This window comes from Hyla sarda, chromosome 8 (genome assembly GCF_029499605.1).
Source record: "Hyla sarda isolate aHylSar1 chromosome 8, aHylSar1.hap1, whole genome shotgun sequence".
Lineage (NCBI taxonomy): Eukaryota > Metazoa > Chordata > Amphibia > Anura > Hylidae > Hyla > Hyla sarda.
The window spans coordinates 80,526,318-80,552,932 of NC_079196.1; positions in this window are offsets into that span (position 1 = coordinate 80,526,318).

The window sequence follows — 26,615 nt, forward strand, 5'->3', positions numbered from 1 at the left end:
GCAGAATGACACAGCCTGGAGGGGGCAGGAACATAAGGAGACCATATAGTGGAAGAATGACCAAGCCTGGACATGGCAGCAGCAAGAGGAGACCATAAGGCCTCACAATTGAAAAGATTAAAGATATATTTTAAAATTTTAATTGAAGATTTTAAATAGATTAACATAATTTTTTTATGTAATGTGCCAGCAGCATGAGGAGACCACATGGCGGTACAATGACACAGCCTGGAGGTGATACCAGTATGAGGAGACCAAATTGTGGCAGAATGACCAAACCTGGAGGTGGCAGCAGCAAAAGGAGACCATATGGTGACAGAACGACACAGCCTGGAGGTGACGGCAGCCTGACAAGACCATAGGGCCTCACAATTGAAAAGATTAAAGATACTTTTCAAAATTCCATGTGGCCATCTTAACATTCTCCGGATATTTTATGAAAAACTGCCGCACCACAAAGTAGCTGATTTTCCCTCCCAACAGTCCGCAGTGACTGACTGCTACTGCCACCGACTCCAGGGACCCCTGTTCCACTACCTACCGGGAAGGTAGACTGTCGTGAAGCAGGTGGTCTACTCCGGGCATGTTTGGCTCTTGACTACCCACTGCTGCCACCATGCTGACCCCCAACCATGCTACCATCTTGCTGGCTCAACTGCTGCCTCACGAGCAACCTGCCACCCTCTTCACCTGATGATGATGAAGCCTCTTCTGCACCTGGCTCCCAAGTGTTAATGGCTTCATCATCATCGAGTTATGCCTGCATGTCACTGATGTCCTCCTTAGGTTACTCAATAGTGTGTGCTTCAGAAGCCTGAATATTCCCAACACCTCCTATCACGCCACTCTCCTCATCACTACTTGCCCATCTAGAGAAGGAAGCGGGGGCTGTCTCCTCCACTTCTTGGCTGGGCAGTGGCTGCTGACTGTCCTCTAGTAGATCGTCCTGACTAAAAAGTAGAGCTGAACCCACAGCATAGTACACTTCTATAGGGGGAGGGAACAGCATAGGACAAAGGCAATTGGAGGACAGTGACTGCTCCCGGGCCATGCCTACTGAGGGTTGTGTATGAGGAACCCAGCGACTGTTGACTGGGGTTGTCAGATGTCACTTGTGATGACGTGGATGACTGAGTTAACCAGTCAATGACAGCAGATGGGTTGCTGGTCGAGACACAACCGCTAGCAGATATCAGGAGCTAAGGCCTCTCGCTGCGACTCCTACTGCCACTCGCCCCTAGTCTGCTGCGACCTGTGCCTGCGCCTGATGAATTTTAGCCTCTGCCACTCCTCTGTTCATGTCCTGGCACTTTTCTGCGTATATGAGGGGAGTACAATACGCTCCACTAAGCTTAAAACAGTATTTGTCTACAACACTAGCAGGTGTATACTTTTAGCTGGCCTTTCACAGTAACTAGGCCTTTAGGACTATAACAGGAACAAAATGGTACACCATGTAGATGTACGTACATGGTATGCAATTATGAGGGGAGTAAAATCTGCTTTACTACTCTAAAAATAGTATTTGTCTACAACAGTAGCAGGTTTGTACTTTTGGCTGGCCTTTCAAAGTAACTAGGCCCTTAGGACTATAACAGGAACAAAATGGTACACCACGTAGATGTACGTACATGGTATGCAATTATGAGGGGAGTAAAATCTGCTCCACTACACTTAAAAGAGTGTTTGTCTACAACAGCAGCAGGTGTGTACTTTTGACTAGCCTTTCAAAGTAACTAGGCCCTTAGGACTATAACTGGAACAAAATGGTACACCACGTACATGTACCTACGTGGTAAGCACTTATGAGGGGAGTACAATACACTGCACTATTCTTAAAACAGTATTTGTCTAGAACAGCCCTTAAGACTTTAACAGGAACAAAATGGTACACCACCTATGTACGCATAGGTTACACTTAATAGAGGACAATACGCTCTGCTATGCAACCTGTATTAGGCAGGCTCTAATAGCAGGTGATTATGGCTTTTAGTGCTGTGATCACCCTAACTGGCTGGCTACTATTAGCTTTTCAGTTTTTGTACACACCAGTGCTTCAGCACACAGTCGCTGTGTTCTACACCCAAAATTGCACTTTTTCTCTCAATCACTCTCCTTTCCCTATCAGTACTTCTCGGCTGGATTTTGGCTTGAGGTGAATCACTGTTGTAAAAATGCTTTTCTGTACAACACGCACTGCTCTCTGTCCCCCTCTCTCTCTGCAATAGAATCCTGATGTGACTGGCCGCAAGATGGCTGCCAATTATATAGCGATGTGACATCACAGGCGTGGATGGCTGCTGATAGGCTGCATGTGATTCAGGGTCTTCCCAGCGTTCCTTGCCCTATGTCCTGACATGTGGAGTTGCCATCCTAGATGTCCTGGAGCCTGGACCGCACTAAATGGAGTTTAATGAAGCGATTGGTGCGTTTGAATTGTGGCGATATTTGGATTCGTAGCAAAGCCAATTTTTCCTGAAATTTGTAACAAATTTGGATTCGTCAGATTTGATTTGCTCAACCTTAGCCGTGATGTCACAAGTGGGGCGTGACCGTGATGAGCGTCTGCCCCGCATCGCCAGTCAAGTGAAGTTCGCTCCATGCACCGGATGTCTGAGGTGCTGCAGCCGAGATCGTGGGGGTCCCCAGCAGCGGGACTCCCACGATCAGACATCTTATCCCCTATCCTTTGGATAGGGGATAAGATGTCTAGGGCCGGAGTACACCTTTAAGTGTCACAAGTCGGTCCTCAAATTCATATGGGGTCGGGCCCCTTTCCAACCTCCTACATTCCTCCTTCTCGCCCCTTTGGCACAGCCGGCATACATACACAGAAATGCCAATACTCGTCAAAAAAGGGGTGACTTTAGAGCATATACACCACTAGCACACCTTAGTAGATAACCCCCTTAGGTTAGGGCAAAATATCGAAACCGGTTGTACAAAATCAAGATCTCAATGTAATATTGCATCTAGTGATTGTCAATGTGGTTGTGTTGCAAAACCTTATTTAAAACAAATGTGTCGCGTGACTATGGAAAAATCCAGACCAGTTTTTCACTGTTGGGACTTTACCAGCATTGACACTTCTCTCTGATTTGGCTGTAAATTATTTACAGCCAAATTCCAACTCTAACAAGGTGGTGCAACAACAAAATTGCACAAATATCTTGGTTGCCATGTAGCCCAGGCCTAAGAAAACTAGGTCACATGGAGAACACAAGGAGAACGCGAGGAGCTGTTCTCTTAGAAGCACAATTTTTTATGTTGCTAGAAGATCTTCATATAAGAAGCTGCTTTTAGTGTATGTTCCCACACAGCACATCTATTGCAGAAATTCCTACAAATACATTTTTTTTCCATATATATAAGAGGTTCTGCAGCTTGTGAGTGAATTTCTGAAAGTCTGAGTTAGATGGATAGTCACAGAAGTTTCTGAACACATCTTTATATTTCCCTGCTAGGCACATAATGATCTCCTTTCCATTTCCCTACTATGAGAGATAGGTTACTAAAAATTACACCTAATTTGTGACTGTATTATGTTTCCATGTGACCCCTGATTTCAGATGCATGACTTGAAGATGGAAAATCTGCAAGTGAGTTATTAGTTAGGGAAGCAGACCACTCTCCACCCACAGCCAACCAGATCCGTCCTTTTCTCTGCGTAGACTTCTATTTAGGGAAAAGGTCAGATCTGCCTGCCAGGGAGTTAAGTGTAATGCTGCTGCTCCCCTAGCTTATAATTCACGATTGCAGTGAGATCAACAACTTAATGGGTAAAGATTTAAAGGAGTACTCCGCCCCTAGACATCTTATCCTCTATCCAAAGGATAGGGAATAAGATGTCTGATTGTGGTGGTCCCGCTGCTGCACCCAGCATTCGTTTAGAGCGTTGGGTGCAACACCAGAGACTTGTGATGTCATGGACACCCCCCCATATTCTAGTCTATTGAGGGGGTGTGGCCTGGACATCACGAGCCTCTGGCTCCGCATCGCCAGTCATCTGGCATGGAGCGAAGTTCACTCCGTACACTGGATGACTGGGGTGCCACAACCGAGATCATGGGGGTCCCTAGCGGGGGGATCCCCGCGAGCAGACATCTTATCCCCTATCCTTTGGATAGGGGCATAAGATGTCTAGGGGTGGAGTACCCCTTTAAGCAGCTTATGATGATCCATTATGGGGATGCACCATACATTGCCTGTAGCTTTACAGTATAGCGTTAAAGAGAATTTTTTTTTTTTGTAAATTGGTTGTTGTATTGCAGACAAGAACTGCTCACTGTTGTAGTTTCCTGAAGAAGCACACTTCCGTATTTGTGATTCACAGCTAGTGTCCTTGCTTATGGAATAAATAGATATGCAAGATATCAGGATATCATAGTCACTTTGTCTGTCTTCAAGGATTAACTATTGTCACTGCTATCTATTATAGGAACTGAATGTTCTTCGGGCGTGACCAAGCGGGAGAAACCCGCAAAACGGCACCATAGCTGCACAAGCTCAGCTGAGCTCCACTTCTCCCTCTCCCTGCATATCTAACTACACCATTTAAATAGCTTCAATAAAGAAACCAGGATTTTTCATCATAAAGGGGCAGTGCTGGCATCAATTTCTTTCCGCAATTTTATGTCATACATATTTTCATCTGCACCCCCGTGAACTTCGGTACAGCACCTCTTCTTACTGACAATTAAGATGCATCCTACCCACGGTGCTGGGACCTGTTTGTCTCTATACCCAAATAGTGGGAACGGGGGTTGCAGCCCCAATTATGCCTTGTTGCACTATAAGGGCCCAGTCACACTACATATTTTCAGAGTGGAATTCCTTTAAGGAATTTGGCTAAGAAATCACAGTGCAGCAAGCTTTTATTGTTTTTAACGGGATTCTGCTGCACCATTTATATTATGGAATTTCCATTCTAGTTTCTAGAATATGCTCTAAAAGGCACTGCTGTCTATTGAAATGGCGCTTTCGATCGGTCCTAGTGCCGGTGCTCGCTACAGATGAAATCTCTGTCCGGAATATCTCCACAAGCTATGTAGTAAGAAAGGGGCAAGGTACATATTTTGCATCAAGGCTCAGAATCTTCAAGCTACTCTTCCTCTCCTCCAGTCTCATACATGTCAGGGTAACTAAAGCTCTATGTGAGTCCTCATACACATGACCTGCTTGTCATTTCGGTGATTTCGTTTTTGTTGTTCCAAGCCTGTGTTTGTTTTGTTATCCTGCTGCGTAGTTCACAATGATACCTTGTTCCTTATAAATAAGAAATAACAATAATACACTATCAATCACTAACAATAATACACCAATCACATTTGCCATAATACTCCTTTGTATAAGGTCAGATGTTATTATTATTCTGCAGAAAACCCTTTTGCTTGCTTATGCGTTCCGTACGTGTCTTTTAAGAGACGTGAGCATAGTAGAAGAATTAAGGTGAGGATTGTTAGGACATTTTAATTCCTGCTCAGAAACGTCTTGGAAAACAGCCAAGAAATAAAGACTCTCTTATAGATACAACATTGAAATAAATGCACTGGGTTGGAAGCAGCCAGAGGTGCTATATCTGTTTCCCATTGCACCCCAGTATAGTCAAAGAGAAAAAGAGACCATTGTTAAGGAGAACACAACATTTGAAACCTATTACCCAGGAGAAACACTTTATATTTACGACTGGAGCATGAGGAAAACGTCTCAGTATGATGAGTCTGGAAACAGAGATTCAAAGATTCCTTCATTAACATTGCACTAAGGTGCAAAATTTTAGTTTAACCATAGCAACCAGGGATAAATGTTAAAGCTACTACTACCAGTAAGGCAATAAACATATCTGACTGATTTATCATAGACAAGTTAAAGAAAAATGTAGAACTGCCTTGTCACATCTAAAATCCTGCAGATACTTTCATATATTAGGAATGATGAGTGATGTCTAGGATGTAGATGTAATAACTCCCTATTTTAATGCAATAATGGTAAATGCTCTGATTACAATGGGACCGATCCAATAATAACCCTTCTGGGCTTGAAGCAATTCCAAAGGGCTTGAGGGAAGTTCTAAAATCCCTGCGGTTCCCTGTGTGAGTTGTCAGCATAATATTCTCCTAGTGCACTTCAGACACAAGATGTCCTAATAGCAGGAGGGAGACCAAACATTAGAGTCTACATCCTTGTCAGAGGCGGACAAACCATATATGCAACCTGCACAGTGCCCTGTAGACAAAGGATTCATTATCATACAAAATAATAGTGCCTTCTACAGTCATTGTCAAAGAGTCCCTTTATTCTTTTAGTTTTCCATATATCAATTTTGTATGTAGAAATGAAAAAAAAAAAAGGAGAATATTTCTTGTTAAAAAAATACGGGGAACACAGAAGATCGATCATTCTGCTGGTGAATTAGAAACAAACACTAGATTATAGGCTAGGAAATGGTGCAGTGCTTTTGAGTGCAGAAAAACATTATGGGGATGCAATGCTCATGAGAATGGGAAAACATTACAGGATACAGTGTTCATAAGCATGGGAAAACATTACGGGATGTAGTGTTCATAAGCATGGGAAAACATTACGGGATGCAGTGCTCATGAGCATGGGAAAACATTACAGGATGCAGTGTTCATGAGCATGGGAAAACATTACAGGATGCAGTGTTCATGAGCATGGGAAAACATTACGGGATGGAGTGCTCATGAGCATGGGAAAACATTACAGGATGCAGTGTTCATGAGCATTGGAAAACATTACAGGATGCAGTGTTCATGAGCATGGGAAAACATTACGGGATGTAGTGTTCATGAGCATGGGAAAATATTACAGGATGCAGTGTTCATGAGCATGGGGAAACATTACAGGATGCAGTGTTCATGAGCATGGGAAAACATTACGGGATGTAGTGTTCATGAGCAAGGGAAAACATTACAGGATGCAGTGTTCATGAGCATGGGAAAACATTACGGAATGCAGTACTTATGACCAAGGGAAGACATTACAGGGTGCAGTGCTCATGAGCATGGGAAAACATTACAAGGTGCAGTACTCATGAGCATGGGAAAACAATACAGGGTACAGTGATCATTAGCCTGGGAATACAATAGAGAGTGCAGTGCTCATGAGCATGGGAAAACAATACAGGATGCAGTGATCAAGAGCATGGGATAACAATACTGGGTGCAGTACTCATGAGCATGGGAAAACATTACAGGGTGCAGTGCTCATGAGCATGGGAAAACATTATGGGGTGCAGTGCTCATGAGCATGGGAAAACATTACGGGGTGCAGTGCTCATGAGCATGGGAAACATTACGGGATGCAGTGCTCATGAGCATGGGAAAACATTATGGGGTGCAGTGCTCATGAGCATGGGAAAACATTACAGGGTGCAGTGCTCATGAGCATGGGAAAACATTATGGGGTGCAGTGCTCATGAGCATGGGAAAACATTATGGGATGCAGTGCTCATGAGCATGGGAAATAATTGGTATAACCAGTGCCTGCCCAATCTGGAGCAGAGCTCATGTAATACTAGGGTTGGCACTTTCAGGGAAGGGAGAAAGGTGACTGCTGAATAATACATAATACAGGTGACACTGTGTTCAAATAGAATGTCATTACTATGAATGAGCGAATCAAATCTGACGAATCCTAATTTGTTACGAATTTCAGAGAATAGAAAACGAAGAGTGGAATCCAGCTCTTGGTGCAAATAAAATCCACTTTATTTTATAGAGACAAACTCAGGAACACAGGAGGTAATGTGTTTCAAGCGCAGAGCGCTCTTAGTCATACACCAAATACAAGGAAGACATGGGTATATATAGGTGGAGCAATCACACCGGAACACAGGTACTTTGGTCAAGTGGTATTAACTCCTTCCAAACTTCATAGTATTTAGAATACAAAACCAGTTAGTATACAACCAGAATTAAAAGCCAATTTAAAAGTAAGAAGAATGGATACAAAACATTTACATGTAATTGGAAGTTAGCTTCAAGAGAACATATTGAATGATCACGTAAATGTATATCAATAGGGGGAGAGATAATTTGATGCTAATCCACATATAAAGAATACACAGAAAAAAACATGAAGATAATATAAATGTGGGTAGATGGACAGTGTGTGTCTGAATGAACAATAAATTAATAATGAAATAAAAAAACATAAAAAAGAAAAATTAAATAGAGAAAAAAACGGTCGGTGCCGATCAAAATGTCCTTCAGACACACAGAGTCTATACATAATAATAGGCAGAGGCAAAGTAGATTGTACCTGCACCAATGGAAATGACAAATAAGTAGCAGGATAAATGTGTACACAAAGGACACAATAGAATAAATGATAGAAAAAAAATGTGTATAAATAAAATATATACCGAAAAACACATTTATTTATTAGTAATGTGCTACAACATCCTGCCGCTTGATCATGCACCACTGCACGAGTTGAAAGTTTCAAAATCCAAAATATTTCTCTGTTAAGGAGCTTCTGCCTATAGTCTCCTCTTTTGGACGGGTTAACTCTTTCAATAGCAGAAAAATGTAGAGATGTGAAACTGCCCTGATGCATCTCAGCGCAATGCTTCGAAACTGCTGATACATTTTTGGATGAAAAATGAGGAATATCAGACAAGTGCTTGTGAAGCCTCACCTTTAGTGGATTAGTTGTACAGCCGACATACTGCATGCGACAGGTCATGCATGAAACCAGATACACCACATATGTGGTATTACAGTTGGTGTATTGTTTAATAAAAAAAACGTAGTGTTGTTAACAAAAGAAGTAAATGATCTGGTGACATGCATGATCGTGCAGCAGATGCAACGATTGTGTCCACATCTATAAGAGCCTGGATGAGACTACCATGTAGGGGATAAAGATTGTGAACTCAAAAATAGGCTTGGGGAAACCTTTTGACCAATAGTGGGTGCTCATTTTGCTTGACATTTATAGCCTAATTTTTTAACACTATTAAATAATGGATCAGATAAGATCATATGCATGTGGGTATGAATGATTTTACAAATAGCTGAAAAGTCCGTGCTGAAGGGGGTTGTAAAAACGACAGGGGAGGGGTCAATCTAAGATTCTTCCATAGTTTTCTGAAAAGTTTTTTCTGAAAAGTTTTCATACAGTAGTCCTGATCGATTTTTTCGAAAGGCAATCTTTTTAGCCCTGTCTAAAGATCAGTGTGGGTAACCTCTGGCCAGTAACCGTTTCTGTATGAACTCTTCTTCTTTAAGGAAGTCTGAGTCAGTCCTACAATTCCTGCGTGCCCGAATCATTTCACCCACCGGCAAGTTCTTAATGACATGCGGTGGGTGACACGGGCGGGCACACAGTATTGAATTAACCGCCGTACTCTTATAAAAAGTAGTAAAAAAAATCTTTTTAGTGTCAGTATCTCCTTTTAAATTTAAATCCAAAAAATAAATAATATGGTTGTGATGTGTAACTGTGAAACATAAATTACAGGTGTTGGAGTTGAGATATAGGGAAAAATCTGGCACGGTAGCCACTCTGGGACCCCATATGAATAGGAGATCGTCGATGTAGCGACCGTACCAGATGAGCCCATTCATAAAAGGATTATCTGGAGAAAACAAATAAACAGATTCCCACCAACACATAAAAATATTAGCTAATGAGGGGGGAAATTTTGCCCCCATCGAAACTCGTGTAGTTTGAAAATAAAAACAACCATCAAACATAAAAAAAATATGTTCCAACAGAAACGTTACTGCAATACCCACAAATTTGCATAGCTTGGGAGAATAAGATGAGTAGACAGATAGAAACCATTGTAATGCTGTTATGGCCAAGTTGTGTGGGATGACTGAATATAGTGATGTGACGACAGCAGAAATCCAGGAATAATCCTGGAGCCATTCCTGTCACGATGCCGGCTGGCAGGTAGTGGATCCTCTGTGCCAGAGAGGGATTGGCGTGGACCGTGCTAGTGGATCAGTTCTAAGTCACTACTGGTTTACACCAGAGCCCGCCGCAAAGCGGGATGGTCTTGCTGCGGCGGTAGTGACCAGGTCGTATCCACTAGCAACGGCTCAACCTCTCTGACTGCTGAAGATAGGCGCGGTACAAGGGAGTAGACAGAAGCAAGGTCGGACGTAGCAGAAGGTCGGGGCAGGCAGCAAGGATCGTAGTCGGGGGCAACGGCAGGAGGTCTGGAACACAGGCTAGGAACACACAAGGAAACGCTTTCACTGGCACAATGGCAACAAGATCCGGCGAGGGAGTGAAGGGGAAGTGAGGTATAAATAGGGAGTGCACAGGTGAACACACTAATTGGAACCACTGCGCCAATCAGCGGCGCAGTGGCCCTTTAAATCGCAGAGACCCGGCGCGCGCGCGCCCTAGGGAGCGGGGCCGCGCGCGCCGGGACAGGACAGACGGAGAGCGAGTCAGGTACGGGAGCCGGGATGCGCATCGCGAGCGGGCGCTACCCGCATCGCGAATCGCATCCCGGCTGGAGACGGTATCGCAGCGCACCGGGTCAGTGGAGCTGCCCGGAGCGCTGCGGTAGCGAGAGAGAAGCGAGCGCTCCGGGGAGGAGCGGGGACCCGGAGCGCTCGGCGTAACAATTCCCTTCCATCAAGTTGGCATAAGAGATGTTTAGTGTCCTGAATATATGCTGGAAGCTGAGGGATAAGAGGTTGAAGAAATGTATCCACCCAAGCACATAAGTTCTCATTAAGTGAACCAATACTGGCCACAATTGGCCTGCATGGAGGAGGAAAAAAGAGCTTGTGAATCTTGGGAAGGGAATGAAAAATAGAAATAATCCGATGTTCAACTTAAATAAATTCGGCTTCCCTAGAGAAAAAGCCACCTGCCACCACAAGTTGCTGTTTGAAAACATATGTGGGATGTCAAGTTGATTAAAATGATTCTGACTGCCGATCAATATATATATATATATATATATATATATATATATATATATATTAATACTTATATATTTATATGTCATTTCTAATGCTGAAAAAATATATCTGTTACCTACTTTTAAACTATGCACCATGTTCCTGACCTTGCAAAGATGCCAGAAGGCCCAAGATGAGACGCTGGAAGTCAAAACATTTGAGGAAGATGCAGATTGTATGAGAAGGGCAAGGAACTGAAATTTTCCAGTATTAGAGCGAGAGGGTTGCATAAATGAACTTTAGCCAAGAAAGAGATAAAATAAAAATATGCTAAGATATACAGAGATGAAGCTCAAATAACCAATCAAAATGTAACATGCTGATTTTTGATGTCAGAACTAACCCTCCTCTTTTTTCGTATGTAAAAAGCAAATGTATTTCCTGAATTAAACAGAAGCTCTTTTAGAACTCTCTGGGAACATTTTCTGAGTTTCCTGCTGAGGAAAGAGTTTTAATATCAACATCCTGTCTGGTGTGAATCTCTTGCGCTGGCCCTCAGCCATAGGCAGCAGCGCTCACTCACATAATGCCTCACCTCGGTCGATCCTTGACAGGATCAGATTGTAAAACACGATAAGTTTTGGGGTCTGGCAGCATGTCCACATTGATGCGTCGATATAAACCTTTGTCAAAAATTACGACAGCGCCGCCTGTTGAATTATAATGTCATCCGCTGTGGACAAGCTGTCGAGAGCATCCCTCTCCTGATGAGTTAAATTGGATTTGCCACATGATGGTGTGCTGGCTAAATTGGTAAGGTCACATTCCTTTCAGAGAAAATTTGCTTTTCAACTAATCCGAATGTCGCCACGATTTGATGAAACAAATCACTTAATTAAACTCCATTTAGTGCGGTCCAGGCTCCAGGGCATCTAAAACAGGGGATCCACATGTGAGGACATGGGGCAAGGAGCTCTGGGAAGGTGGGTAGGCGGGATGACCCTGAATAACATGCAGCCCATCAGCAGCCAGCCAGCCATGTGAGGTCACAGCCCTATATAATCGGCAGTCATCTTGCAGCCAGCCATTCCAGTGTTGTATTTCAGAGAGAGCGTTTTATTGCAGACAGAGATAGGACAGTGTGTGTGCTGCACAGAAAAACAGTTTCACAGCCACAAGCCCAAATGACTGCAGAAAAGCACTGACAGGAAAGGGAGAAAGACAGAAAGTACACTCTTGGGTGTACTACACAGCGACTCTGTACTGCTGTAGTGTGTTGTACAGCAACTCTAAAGCTTATAGGGGCGAGTTAGCCTGGGCACTAAAATCCATTGTCACCTGCTATTAGTGCATAATAATACTGTACTGGGCTGTACTACACAGCGACTCTGTGCTGCAGCACTAGTGTGAACTACAACTATAAAGCTAACAGGGGCCAGTCATGGTGAGCACAAAAAGTCATTGTCACCTGCTATTAGTGCATAATTATACTGTACTGGGCTGTACTACACAATGACTCTGTGCTGCAGCACTAGTGTGTACTACAACTCTACAGCTAATGGGCCAGTTAGGGTAAGCACAAAAAGCCATAGTCACCTGATTTCAGTGCCTAATACCGGTTGCTTAGCGAAGCGTGTTGTCCTCTCATAAGTGTAACCTGTGCGTACATAGGTGGTGTATGTTTTTTCCCTGTTAAACTAAATTTGGCCTAGTTACTGTGAAAGGCCAGCCAAAGCTACACACTTGTTTCTGTAGTCTAATACAGTTTTAAGCATAGTGGAGCGCATAGTCCTCTCGTCAGTGTAAACTGTACGTACACCTACGTGGTGTCCTTTATATTTTTCCTGTTAAAATAATTTGGACCTAGTTACTGTGAAAGGCCAGCCAAAGCTACACACTTGTTTCTGTAGTCTAAAACAGTTTTAAGCATAGTGGAGTGCATAGTCCTCCTCTCATAAGTGTATACTGTACATACACCTATTCCTGTTAAAGTCATAAGGGCCTAGTTACTCTGAAAGGCCAGCCAAAACTATTGACCTGCTTTTGTAGCCAAATACAGTTTTAAGCGTAGTGGAGCATATTGTCCTCCTCTCATAAGAGTAACATATACGCACTCAGCTGGTGCTTAAGTATGTCAGACAGAGAAGTGCCAGGACGTGCAAATAGGAGTGGCAGAGGCATAAATTCCTCAGGCACAGGCAGAGGTCACAGCAGAGTAGGGGATTGTGGCAGCAGGAGTCGTACAAGAGGTCTGAGCTTCCGGTGTCAGCTAGCAGTCGTGTCTCGACCGTCAACCCAGCTGTCGTGATTGATTGGTTAACTTGGTCATCCACTTCATCCCAAGTGACATCCGACACCCCCAGTCAACAGTCGGTGGGTTCCTCAGACTAAACCTTAGTTGATATGGCCCTAATGCTGCTGCTGCCACCTCCAGGCTCTGTCATTGTGCCACCATATGGTCTCCTCATGCTGATGCTGCCACCTCCAGGCTTTCTCATTGTGCTGCCATGGATGCGGCCAAACATAATTAGGGTGCTGCTCGCCAGTTACAGTATTGAGGATATTCATTAGCTAAAACGTAACTTTTCTTAGAATAAAATATATTAATTCCCTTCTTTGTAAGTGTTACTCGCCCTTAAAAGGGTGGCCCCACACAGGAACCTCTCCGTATTTCCACCTACAAACACTGCCATTTCCCAGGGTTTTTAAGTGGAAATAGGGAGAAGTTACTGTGTGGGGCCACCTTATTTAGGGCCAGTAACACTTGTTAAGAAGGGAATTAATAGTGCGAGAGTAGGTCTTTACAGGTTAAGTTTTCTCCCCCACCAGTTACAATGGACCATACGTTGTTCCCTTCCACCTTTTAGAGGTCTTTGCATCGCATCAATACTTGGTGGTGTAGGTAGCACATGGTGTTTTTTGCACACCTTTCCTTTTGTTAGAGAAAAAAAAAATTTCGGTCCATATATTTTATCCTAAGAATAATATTCAAAGTTAAGTTTTACGTAATGCATATCCTCAATACTTACTTGTGCTCACCAACACTTATACAAAAGAGACAGTTTTCTTCTACCTACCTGCCTCAGCTACTATTCTGATGCTGCCAATCCCACCTGATGCCACACATCTGATGCCAATTTCTCCTTCTTTCACCCACCTTCATCACCGGGTGCTGATATTAACATCCACCACCCCACTCTGTCACCAGGTCACTTTCAGGACTCCTGATGCCACCTCCAGGCTGTGTCATTCTGCCACCATATGTTCTCCTCATGCTGATGCCACCTCCAGGCTATGTCATTGTGCTGCCATATGGTCTCCTCATACTGCCGCCGCATCCAGGCTCTATCATAGTGCCGTCTTATGGTCTTGCCATGCTGCAGCCACCTCTAGGTCCTGTCATTGTGCCGCCATGTGATAACCTTGTTATATTGATCTGGTAGTTTGACAGTATTTTTTCAAAGTTAACGCTTCGGGAACCTGGGACACTTAGTCATAAGCATGGGGGTGGGTGTGTTTAAAGGCAAGGGCTGGGACAGGCAATAGCTGACCTCGCGGCGGACCGCTAGATCGATTTTTAGATACAAGTACGAGTATGGTCAGGGACAATACATGTCCTTTATGGACCACTGGGTGAATGTGGTTCCTGCACAGCCACAACAGCAACTTGGACAGGTCATGCCTCTTCTGCCTCCACACTCTCAGGCCATTGGTCTTGCGACAGTGTGCGATTCCGCCTCCTCATCCTCCACCGTGTCCTCAGCCTCCACTGCACGGACAAGTCTCAGTGCCCCTTAAGCATACCTTGTGTGCTTCACATGGTTTGCCTTGGCAAACTGAGTCACACAGGGAAGGAACTGCTAAAAGTTATTCATCAAGAAATCGAAAACTGGAAATGGGAACCAAGGTGACCAACAATGGGAAGAACATCTTGTCTGTGCTTTGTCAAGGAAGACTAAGCCTTGCGCCCTGCATGGCACATGTGTTCAGTCTGGTTGATAAGCAGTTCCTGAAGTGTTCGCCCCATCTGAAAGACAGTTTCACAGATTGTCCACTTATGGGATAACAAGGGTACCAAAAAAAAAAATGTATCACAGAGGGGTACACAATATTAAAATGTAGCTTTTATTTGGATATTTTAAAATTAAAAATTAAAAAACACAACACACTTAGACTTGGTGTAAGGACACCCTTAAAAAGGCACTGATGACTGGTGCCCTATCACAGGGAATAACAGACTATTGAGATAATGAAACGTCTGCATGAGGATTGTTAGGGAGAGTAGGGCCAGGACAGGTATAAAGTCCCTAGTTGACCCTAACGGGGAGATGTAGTGAGGTCTACCCCTACTCCCACAGGAACTGTCGGGGCACTTGCCCTAAAAAAGCGACGCCTGCCCCGAACTACCCCTTGGACTAAACCCTAGAAGTCCCTAGGTGATATTAATTCACTTCCTTACACTGGTGTCACCCGACGCGTTTCTCCCACATCGGTGGCTTCCTCAGGGGTTAACCAGGCAATTAACAACATTAGTTTAAAATTACACAAGGAAAACAAAAAATTGTATCACCATTAAATACAGGGGTGCAAAAGGAATAAATGAATAAAGGAATAAATCACACACATCAAGTGAATCATGGACTGGTGAGTATTGGCATATAGCACATACCTGGTCCGGTGAATGGTGCTATCTATCTCTGCCGTATACCTGGGGGTAGTTGTCCACCCTCAGGTGTATACTCACATATAAGTCCCACTAAGCCGCAGTGGAGGTCTCCCTGTGTGCGTCCACCACAGTGGTGGTGACGCGCAGCCTCGGGTGTCCTGTCCATCTGCAAGACATCCTAACAATGGGAAGGAAACATTGAATGCACTTCAGCCACTCATACACCGCAAAGCACACCCTCCTTGAGCTGCAGCATCAGAACGGCAAACCCCAACATAGTCTGATTTGCGACATTTCCACACATTGGAATTCCACCCTTGTTGGACCGACTATACGAACAGAGAAAAGCCATCACCGATATCTTGATGATCCAAGCGGATAGGGGGACTCCCCTGTGTAACTTCAATGTCAACCAGTGGCAGCTTATACCTGACAATTACCGTTTTCTCAGGCCCCTTGAGAAAGCCATATTATCAGTCAGTCGCCAGGATTATGGGATGAACAACGTCATTCCACTGCTTAATTTCCTAATACACGTGTTGGAAAGGATGGCTGGTCAGGGCACTGGAGACGTGGCGCCTACATCTCACGGCCACATGACCCCTGTGGGGGCTGAACTGGAAGAGGAGGAAGAGTGGGACGTGGAAAGTAGAGCACAGGCAAGGTTTTGTGAAATGGGTGGTTTTTCTAGTCATCTCACAGGAGATGAGGAGCAATAGCAGGCTGCGGAGCTACAGGGTGATAAGGAAGACAAGACAGAGGACCCAGACACACCATGGCCATGTGGTCTTCTCATGCTGCTGGCACATTAAATGAAACTTTTTAGGTTCATCTATTTGAAATCTTCAATTTAAATAAAAAAAAAATATCTTTAATCTTTTCAATTATGAGGCCCTATGGTCTCATCAGGCTGTTGCCACCTCCAAACTGGGTCATTCTGCCACTATATGGTCTCCTCATGCTGCTGCCACCTCAAGCCTGTGTCATTGTGCCGCCATGTGGTCTACTCATGCTGCTGGCACATTTAATGAAACTTTTCAGATTCATCTATTTGAAATCTTCAATTTAAATTTAAAAAAATATCTTTAATCTTTTCAATTGTGAGGCCCTATGGTCTTGTCAGACTGTTGCCACCTACAGGCTGGGTCATTGTGTCGCCATATGATCTCATGCTGCCGACACATTAAATAAAACTTTTTCGGTTCATCTATTTGAAATCTTTAATTTAAATGTAAAAAAAATATATTTAATCCTTTCAATTGTGAGGCCCTATTGTCTCAACAGGCTGTTGCCACCTCCAGGCTGGGTCATTCTGCCACTATATGGTCTCCTCATGCTACCACCACCTCCAGGCTTTGTCATTATGCCACCATATGGTCTCATCATGCTGTTGACACTTTAAAGTTTTAATCTACCGTATTTATCGGCGTATAACACGCACTTTTTAGGCTAAAATTTTTAGCCTAAAGTCTGTGTGCGTGTTATACGCCGATACACCCCCAGGAAAGGCAGGGGGAGAGAGGCCGTCGCTGCCCACTTCTCTCCCCCTGCCTTTCTTGGGGTCTAGAGCGCTGCTGTCGGCCCTTTTCACCCCCTGGTTATCGGCGCCGCTGCCCGTTCTGTCCCCCTGACTATCGGTGCCGGCGCCGATTGCCAGGGGGAGAGAAGCGGCGCCGACAGCCAGGGGGAGAGAAGGGGCAGCGGCACCCATTGCCGGCGCCGCTGCCCCGTTGCCTCCCCCCATCCCCGGTGGCATAATTACCTGAGTCCGGTCCGCGCTGCTCCAGGCCTCCGTCGTGCGTCCCCGGCGTCATTGCTATGCGCTGAACGGCGCGGCGCATGACGTCAGAGCGCCGCGCCGTTCAGCGCATAGCAATGACGCCGGGGACGCACAACGGAGGCCTGGAGCAGCGCGGACCGGACTCAGGTAATTATGCCACCGGGGATGGGGGGAGGCAACGGGGCAGCGGCGCCGGCAATGGGTGCCGCTGCCCCTTCTCTCCCCCTGGCTGTCGGCACCGCTTCTCTCCCCCTGGCTATCGGCGCCGGCACCGATAGTCAGGGGGACAGAACGGGCAGCGGCGCCGATAACCAGGGGGTGAGAAGGGCCGGCAGCAGCGCTCTAGACCCCAGGAAAGGCAGGGGGAGAGAAGCGGGCAGCGACGGCCTCTCTCCCCCTGCCTTTCCTGGGGGTATATCGGGGTATACACGCGCACACATGCACCCTCAGTTTTTCATGGATATTTGGGTAAAAAACTTGTTTTACCCAAATATCCTTGGTAAAATGAGGGTGCGTGTTATAGGCCGGTGCGTGGTATACCCCGATAAATACGGTATATAAAATCTTTAATTTAAATATTACAAAATATCTTTAATCTTTTCTATTGTGAGGCCCTATTTAAATTTTGAAAAATGATCTTTTCAATTGTGAGGCCCTATGGTCTCATCGGGCTGTTGCCACCTCTATGCTCTGTCATTGTGCCGCCATGTGACTCCTTGTCATATTGGGTTTTGTGGTCATACAGTATTAGTTCAAAGTAAATGCTTCGGGCACCCGGGACATTAAACTTGTGAATCTAATCAAAATCTTCAATCTAATCAAAATCTTCAATCTTTTCAATTGTGAGGCCCTATGGTCGTTGTCAAATATTACCTGTGGAATTACCACAAGAATCCAATGAAACAGGAGAGGCCGGGGCTGGAACAGGTGGTAGCTCACCTCACGGAGGACCAACAGCTCGATTTTAAGACACAAGTACGAGCTTTTTTACTGCAGCAACTTTTAGCAGTATGCGCCCACTTATCCAATGGCGTAGAAGCTGAATGTGCTCCTGTCCAAGTTGCTGGTACTGCAGTCCTGCCCTTTTCCAGTGGACACTCAGAGCATGGGGGTGTGCTGAGAGGCAGGGGCTGAGACAGGCGGTAGCTCGCCTCGTGGCGGACCACCAGCTCGATGCTCACCAGAATGGGCCCTCAATAAAGGATTTAAAAAATATTAAATTAATTAAAATTTTATTAAATAAAAAAATCTCTTTAATCTCTTCAATTGTGATGCCATATGGTCTCCCGACCCTGCTTCCACATCCAGACACTCTGCGGCAGTGATTCTAATAGCGATGCCTGTAATCTGCATGTCATACTGAATAACAGTATTATTTCACTAACACAGCACACTTACTATGCGTGTTACCAGAAGACAAACACCCCTATTGAGGCTCTATGTAGCCCAGAAATAGCTGTTTTTAATAGCTATTCGCCACGAATAAATTCGGACTAAAACAAAAATTTTGGGGAAAATTTGGTGAATCGGCCGAATCGAATTTTCCAAAAATTTGCTCATCTCTAGTCATTACTCAAGTACACATGTCAGCTTATTCTTTAAATTCACCATGAATAATAAGTGCATTAGCTTTTGTACTATGTTCAAGGGCATTCCACTGTCTATGCTTTATCCTGAAGTCATCATCAGCTCAAAAAGAAGCTCCCACATCACTGAACAACAAGGTGATATTTTTTACAGTAAGCAATTCCTTTCCCTAAATTTCTGCATAATTGAACATATTTGCTATTCAGTTAGCTTGGAAAGTTGGGTGGCGATGCCCATAAAAAGTATGCCATGGCCATTTGTATTGGTAAAATAAGAAAACAAACCAAAAAACGACAACAAGTTTAGGCATATTGGGAGCGATTTATCAAACCTTGTGCTAAGGAACAAAGGGACATAAAAGTGTATATATTGCTTACTTCCCTCTCTAATGCTAGAAAAGATGTTTATTGCTATATAGTTTCAATGAGCAGGTCTTTCAGCACCCACTTCCCTTTGTATTATATAGGGGCCTCTGTCTCTCATTTCTCCAAACCCTGACACTTGCCCGGAGGCTAATACATCTCTCAGTTACTCAGTAACTCAGATAAATGGACTTCCCTTCAAGAAGCTAGAATTGAGTTCTTTTCTGTCATAATCAGAAGCATATGCAGAGCTGCTATCTGCTCCGCCACACCTACTGTATACGTCTTTGTTCCACCAATTCTGTAATGAGTAGCTCTCTGACACAGGCTTTACAACTCTCAATGGAGATCAGCCCTCTCTTTAACACATAGAGGGCAAGTAACTCAAGCCCAAAGTTCATGTTGTACCGCTATGTTTGCTTAATGCTTCCCCAATAAAGTCTCTTGAAAGTAAAGTCATTTGTTTATTAAGCAGTGAAAGTACGTGATATATTGGGAGAGTGACTCAGGAATACACTTATTTATTATGGAGCTAACCGAATAGCTCACTGCCTGGTATTATTACCCTTTTTACTTATTATAGTGGCTAAGAATTTTGTACCATAAGATCATTGAAATTAGCATTATAAAAGTGGGGCAAATACAGTAGATGAAAGTCATGCAGCATGTAGTCTGTACTAATCTAATGAGAGAAGCTGAACTGGTTCTCACCAGCTCCTAAGGCCATTATGCTATGTCCTTATGCTATGTCCCGTTATGGGCCAGTTTGGCTTTTTTTTTTTTTGCCATGAACGGACATCACCGGGTGGATCCCATTGACATGCACTATTTTTTTTCTCCACTCAACACCTGTCGTTCCGACGGACTCTATTTATTGGAGCACAGCGGCCCTGTAAACGGGCCTGAAACTGGTGAGTTAGTGTAATGAGTAGAATCTGGTTCTGACTTAAGGGTTACTTTCCTGTGTTTGGCTAAAGCATCATGCATTGCTGTGATGACGCCCGGGCCTATCAGGCGGCTTTGAATAAAGCCAATTACATCTGGTCTCAGCATTCACGCACTTCTCAGGTGAACATAAATACTTGCAATTGTAATACTTGTAAATAATTAATGGGTAACTCAATCTGAAAACTTTTTTTGTTGAACATAGTATTTGATGTCTCCTAAAGTTAAAAAGAAGGACAACACTATGTCGATTATTAAAATACACACCACATCCAGTCTGCAGATTGCAAATATGTACTGCCCCTTTGTATGTGGTAGAAAGATTAGTGGTCCCAAATAATAGTCAGTATAGCTTGTGACCCTCTCCTGTGTTGCTAGTATATTGAGTTATGATCGCATATAACAGTAATTTACATTATTGAAGACATATCGTAATCCCCATGAAGTGCCAATCCGGCTACTAGCATTAAATTTCACACTTAAACCTATACCAGCAAATGTTTGCAATTTCATGATATCTGGTTTCTTTACATTTAAATCTCTCTCCTTCATTTCTTGTGGCTCCGACAATCGCTCAAGCACAAGGTGCAAAAGGTTGGGGACCTCTGGGTTACACAGCGTCTAGAAGTTATTCAGATTATGGATGATGTCATTTCAGAGCTTTTTCACTTTATTGCTTCGTATACTGTCTCAAGCTCTGACTCTACTTTTCATCCTTTCTTTGTACCCTGTTATTTCCTGCCAGCTGTTTCCAGACAAATAAATCCCATCATTTATTTGTAATAGGTAAAGGCTGGTTCTGTACAGGAGCTGTCGGTAGCCTCATTGGAACCAGCTGAGCGGATGTAGATGGCTCTTTTGCAGTTGATGAAATGTTACTGGTCTTGAGCCATCTTCTAAGAGCCAAGTTCTGAACGGGGATGAAAGAGAACCAATGTGAGATTCAGTCACCATCTCAGGTGTCATGCAGAAAAACCTAGCTCCCTGTCAAAAGTGCCCTATATCTATGGATGTCACTTGTACGTGAAAATAAATTTCAGCCCTAGTCCTATATACTACTGTGCGCAGGAAATGACTCTTTACAGAGCTACAGCATATCAACAAATACACCCCTAATTCTCCTAATTCACACTTTTTACATCTCCTATCATATAAAATCAGCTATTTTGTCAATAAATGACTATCTTTGGAATCCTTACCATAGCAAATAATTATTTGTGCATATACCTAGAATGTACAAGAAGGCCAAGAGTGATGAATCCAAAATATGCATTAAAACCTATGATAATCCACCTCACATGGATCCACAGAGATTTCAATTTATGGCAAATCAATCACAGGTAACTTATTTTTGTTGGATTCAGCTTGGAAAACCCTAGGATTAGTCCCAGTAATGAAAAGGATCACTGGGTAAGATTTATCAATACCTGTGTAGAGACAAAGTAGTGCGGTTGCCCATAGCAACCAATCAGATTGCTTCTTTTATCTGATTGGTTGCTATGGACAACTGCACCACTCTTTCTCTACACAGGTTTTAATAAATGTTAGTGAATCTCATTTGTGGCAGTTCACACTGGATGTGCTCTGTATTACCCTACCCTTTTGTGCAAATAAAAAAGCTTGGAGATTATATTTTTTTTCCAGTTTTTGTTGCAAGGCCTAATTTTCACTTAACAGTTTTTTTTTTTTTGGCAAACTGCCACAGCAGTTTTTGAGCCAAAGCCAGAAATGTATTCAATATGAATGGGAAATATAAAGAGAGGACTCCTCATGGATCCACTTCTGGCTTTGGCTTAAAAAAAAAATGCAGCGGCTGTATTAAAAAAAAAAAAAGCTAAGTGGAAACAGACTTGAGGGGGTGAGGCCGTGATGTCACGAGCCTCCGGCGCTGCACCCGACACTCTAAACGAACGCCGGGTGCAGCAGGGAGATCATGGGGGTTCCCAGTTGTGTGACCCCTGCGATCAGGGGCAGAATATCCCTTTAAGACCAGCGTGTGAAACCCCGGTCTTAGCAAATCCCCCCTAAATGTGCACAGAACCTAAAGGCCTAAAAGTCCAATCATGACAAGTCCGTAACAACGTCACAACATCATCTGGATACATTGAAGGAGTGACATCTGCAGTAACAAATTGTGACATCCACAAAAAGTGAGTAAAAAAACCTCAGCATGCTCATTTTTGTATGCAGAGAAATTCCATTCTATATGGATAGCATTTTCAAAATACACATATTACACTGTAATTTACTGGGGGGGGGGGGGTAAACTTTCTATTTAATAAGAGACTATGATGTCACTTCAGAAGAAGTACTGAAATGACCTCTCTCAGCTACACCATTACCATAGGATGGTGAGAAATTACCTCTCTCAGCTACACCATTACCAAAGGATGGCGAGAAATGACCTCTCTCAGCTACACCATTACCAAAGGATGGCGAGAAATGACCTCTCTCAGCTACACCATTACCAAAGGATGGCGAGAAATGACCTCTCTCAGCTACACCATTACCAAAGGATGGCGAGAAATGACCTCTCTCAGCTACACCATTACCAAAGGATGGCGAGAAATTACCTCTCAGCTACACCATTACCATAGGATGGCGAGAAATGACCTCTCTCAGCTACACCATTACCATAGGATGGCGAGAAATTACCTCTCTCAGCTACATCATTACCATAGGATGGCGAGAAATGACCTCTCTCAGCTACACCATTACCATAGGATGGCGAGAAATTACCTCTCTCAGTTACACTATTACCATAGATAGGATCGCGAGAAATGACCTCTCAGCTACACCATTACCATAGGATGGCGATAAATGACCTCTCTCAGCTACACCATTACCATAGGATGGCGAGAAATGACCTCTCTCAGCTACACCATTACCATAGGATGGCGAGAAATGACCTCTCTCAGTTACACCATTACCATAGATAGGATGGCGAGAAATGACCTCTCTCAGTTACACCATTACCATAGATAGGATGGCGAGAAATGACCTCTCTCAGCTACACCATTACCAAAGGATGGCAAGAAATGACCTCTCTCAGCTATACCATTACCATAGGATGGCGAGAAATTACCTCTCTCAGCTACACCATGACCATAAGATGGCGAGAAATGACCTCTCTCAGCTACACCATTACCATAGGATGGCGAGAAATTACCTCTCTCAGCTACACCATTACCAAAGGATGGCAAGAAATTACCTCTCTCAGCTATATCATTACCATAGGATGATGAGAAATTACCTCTCTCAGCTACACCATTACCATAGGATGGCGAGAAATGACCTCTCTCAGCTACACCATGACCATAAGATGGCGAGAAATGACCTCTCTCAGCTACACCATTACCATAGGATGGCGAGAAACTACCTCTCTCAGCTACACCATTACCATAGGATGGCGAGAAATTACCTCTCTCAGCTACACCATTACCAAAGGATGGCAAGAAATGACCTCTCTCAGCTACACCATTACCATACGGCATTACAGTCTATATTTACTAATGTACATGTGCCATAAATCTTAAATGATTTGCACCATGTTAATTATAAGTTTTAGACACTTTTCTGTCAGGTCTGACATACGGTGCATGTGCTATAAATGCACCAACATTTTTATATATGCTTTTGGTGTAAAGCTAGCCATCTAATAGTTTGTCTAAAGTTAGATACAGTCTTAGACAGTCTTCACATATGTCAGATAAATGAGCCTGATACACGTTGATAAATCTGGCACATTTGAAGGCTGCCCATCCAAGTTTGTATTGCTCAAGAATTAGACTATATTACTAATTCTGGATTCATATGGTTACTGGATCTGCAGGTCTATTCTCTGCACAATTTGAATGGACTCTCTCGGCACATGCCTAGGCACACTTTGCACTAGAGATAGAAGGATTGAAATGTAAAAATGAAACAAAAATAAAGCAAATGGCTGCATTTACAACAAAATAATTGTGATGTAAATATAAAAAGGTGTCAGAGAGTTAATCGTTGTTTACCCTATAACATCCCACCAGCATTATGATACATTACACATCCATTAGGTTATAACAGACACCTAGAAAATTAACAAGGAAGCTATCATTGTCTTCAGAATTCTTATGGAAATGAATGATCCACAGGGCCCTGGGTATGGCTGTTACCTGGGCATGCTTTTCATGTATATTGTGTGGTGAGTCTTTATGTTTGCTCCTTACTAGAATATACACAAATATTGCGGAATTTACAAGCCTGGGGCCTGTTGGTTCAAAGTACCTGGCACTTTGAGATATGCCCCTTATTGTAAAAAAAATGATTCTCTTTGTTTTTCAGTAGGAGACAAGTCTAGGGATATTGTTAGTGCTGCTAAATGTTATCTGTAGTGGCAGCTCTACCCACCCAAACAAGAATCTGCCTCAAGTTGCACAGCAGCCATGTCCCTTAGTAGTAGCACGAATGTTCCTCCATGCCATTTCAGGTAGGGTCCCTCAACCACAACATTGTACTCATCGCTGTAGTGTCCCTCTCTATTCTAGTAAAAATGACGTGTCCCTCTTGTGCAACCTTTAGACAGAGCAGATCTCCTGCCATTCCCTCAGAAATGATAGCAGTGTTCTCCCTTTCTATAATGATAACTTTCTATAATGATAGTGTCCTACAGCAAACATTTGACAGGTTAAATGGGGTGTGCTGGAATGATTGACGGTCGATCATAGGATCTGCAGGGTGCTGATCACCTGTTTGGCGTCCCACTCTACACAAAGCCATGCTCTAGTCATTGACTATTGGTGGTACTGGATAACTGCAGATAGACTCCCATTGAACTGAATGGGAGCTGAACTGCAGTAACGCAATACCACCACTACACAGTGTACAGATCACGGCTTTTGCCCTGTACACTATGTAGTGTGGGGCGCTGAACAGCTGATTGGTGGGGGTGTCGGGTGTCAGCACCGGCCAACAATTGTCGGCTTATCCTGGTGATAAAACATCAATCGTTCTATTCCGGAAAGCCTCTCTTATACGTGCCATTTTTAAGCATTACCTGCTATGCCATTTAGTACACTACATTGTTTCTTTTTCTAAAATGTAAGACCTTGCTCAGACCTCCATAGGAAACTATAGTGTTATTGGTTTGGGCAACTAGAACCACAATTGGGCTGCCCTAGCGTTTGCATCGGGGTTGAGACATCACAGCCATGCCCCTCGTGATGTCACACCACACCCCCTCAATGCAAGTCTATGGGAGGGGGCGTTACTACAGCGCCGAGTGCTGCACAGAGATCACAGGGTGCTGCACAGAGATCACAGGGGTCCCAGCTGTCTGACCCCTGGGATCAGACATCTTATCCCCTATGCTTTGGAAAGAAGATAAGATGCCTATGGGCGGAGTACCTCTTTAAACACTCTTCCATAACACACGCTTCAAAAGTCATTTTTCCCCAACTGCAGATAAGGTAAAAAATTTTGAAAAAGTATATACTGTATTTTGGCCATAATAGCTAAGATCGAAAAATACAGATGAACATGTTTTATTGTTATATTTATCTAGCCTGGCTGAAGTTATTTTACGTCCAAAGCTATTTTAAGCATATATACGAGTCATAATACAGAGCCAGATCCAAATTGTAGACACATGTTTTAATTTTATTAGATCTCATCAATGTGAGATATAGATTCTGTCTCTTTTCAGAGATTCCACAGACGAAACAGGTTAAGGGAGCAATTGAATAAAGGTTCAAGGAGGAAATTATCAAATAATATTTATCTTCTATTATTATATGCGTTCTATTTAACTCTTTATCTATTTTATTTTACCCTTTGCTTGCTTCATTATTTTAGGAAGAAAACTATTAACCCTAAATAATAAGCAGCAACGCATAATAGATTTGCAGACCATTTTTCTTACTGTGCTGGGATGTCTTACAGCGTGGTGACTAGAAAGGCAAGCTGCACACCCCAAATGACAAGCTGAGCCTCATTTACATACTGCGTACACTTCTATAAAAAGTTGTTTCCGCCACATTAATGGATGGGCAGGAAAACATCGAAGGCATGGTAGGAAACATGATCATCAGATCTAGAGATGAGTGAATTTTTTAAAAATTCGATTCGGCCTGTTCGCCGAATTTCCCCAAAAAATATTGTTTCGGTCCAAATTTATTTGCGGTGAATTGCTATTAAAAATGGCTACAGAGAGCCTCAACAGGGGTGTAGAACACTTTGCCTTGCTGTAACACACATAGGGTGTGTGCTGGGTTAGTGAAATAATACTGTTATTCAGTATGACATGCAGATCAGAGGTGTCGCTATTTAAATCAAAGCAGCACAATTACAGAGCCTGCAGGTGGCTTCAGTATGAGGAGACCATATAGTGGCTGAAAGACAAAGCG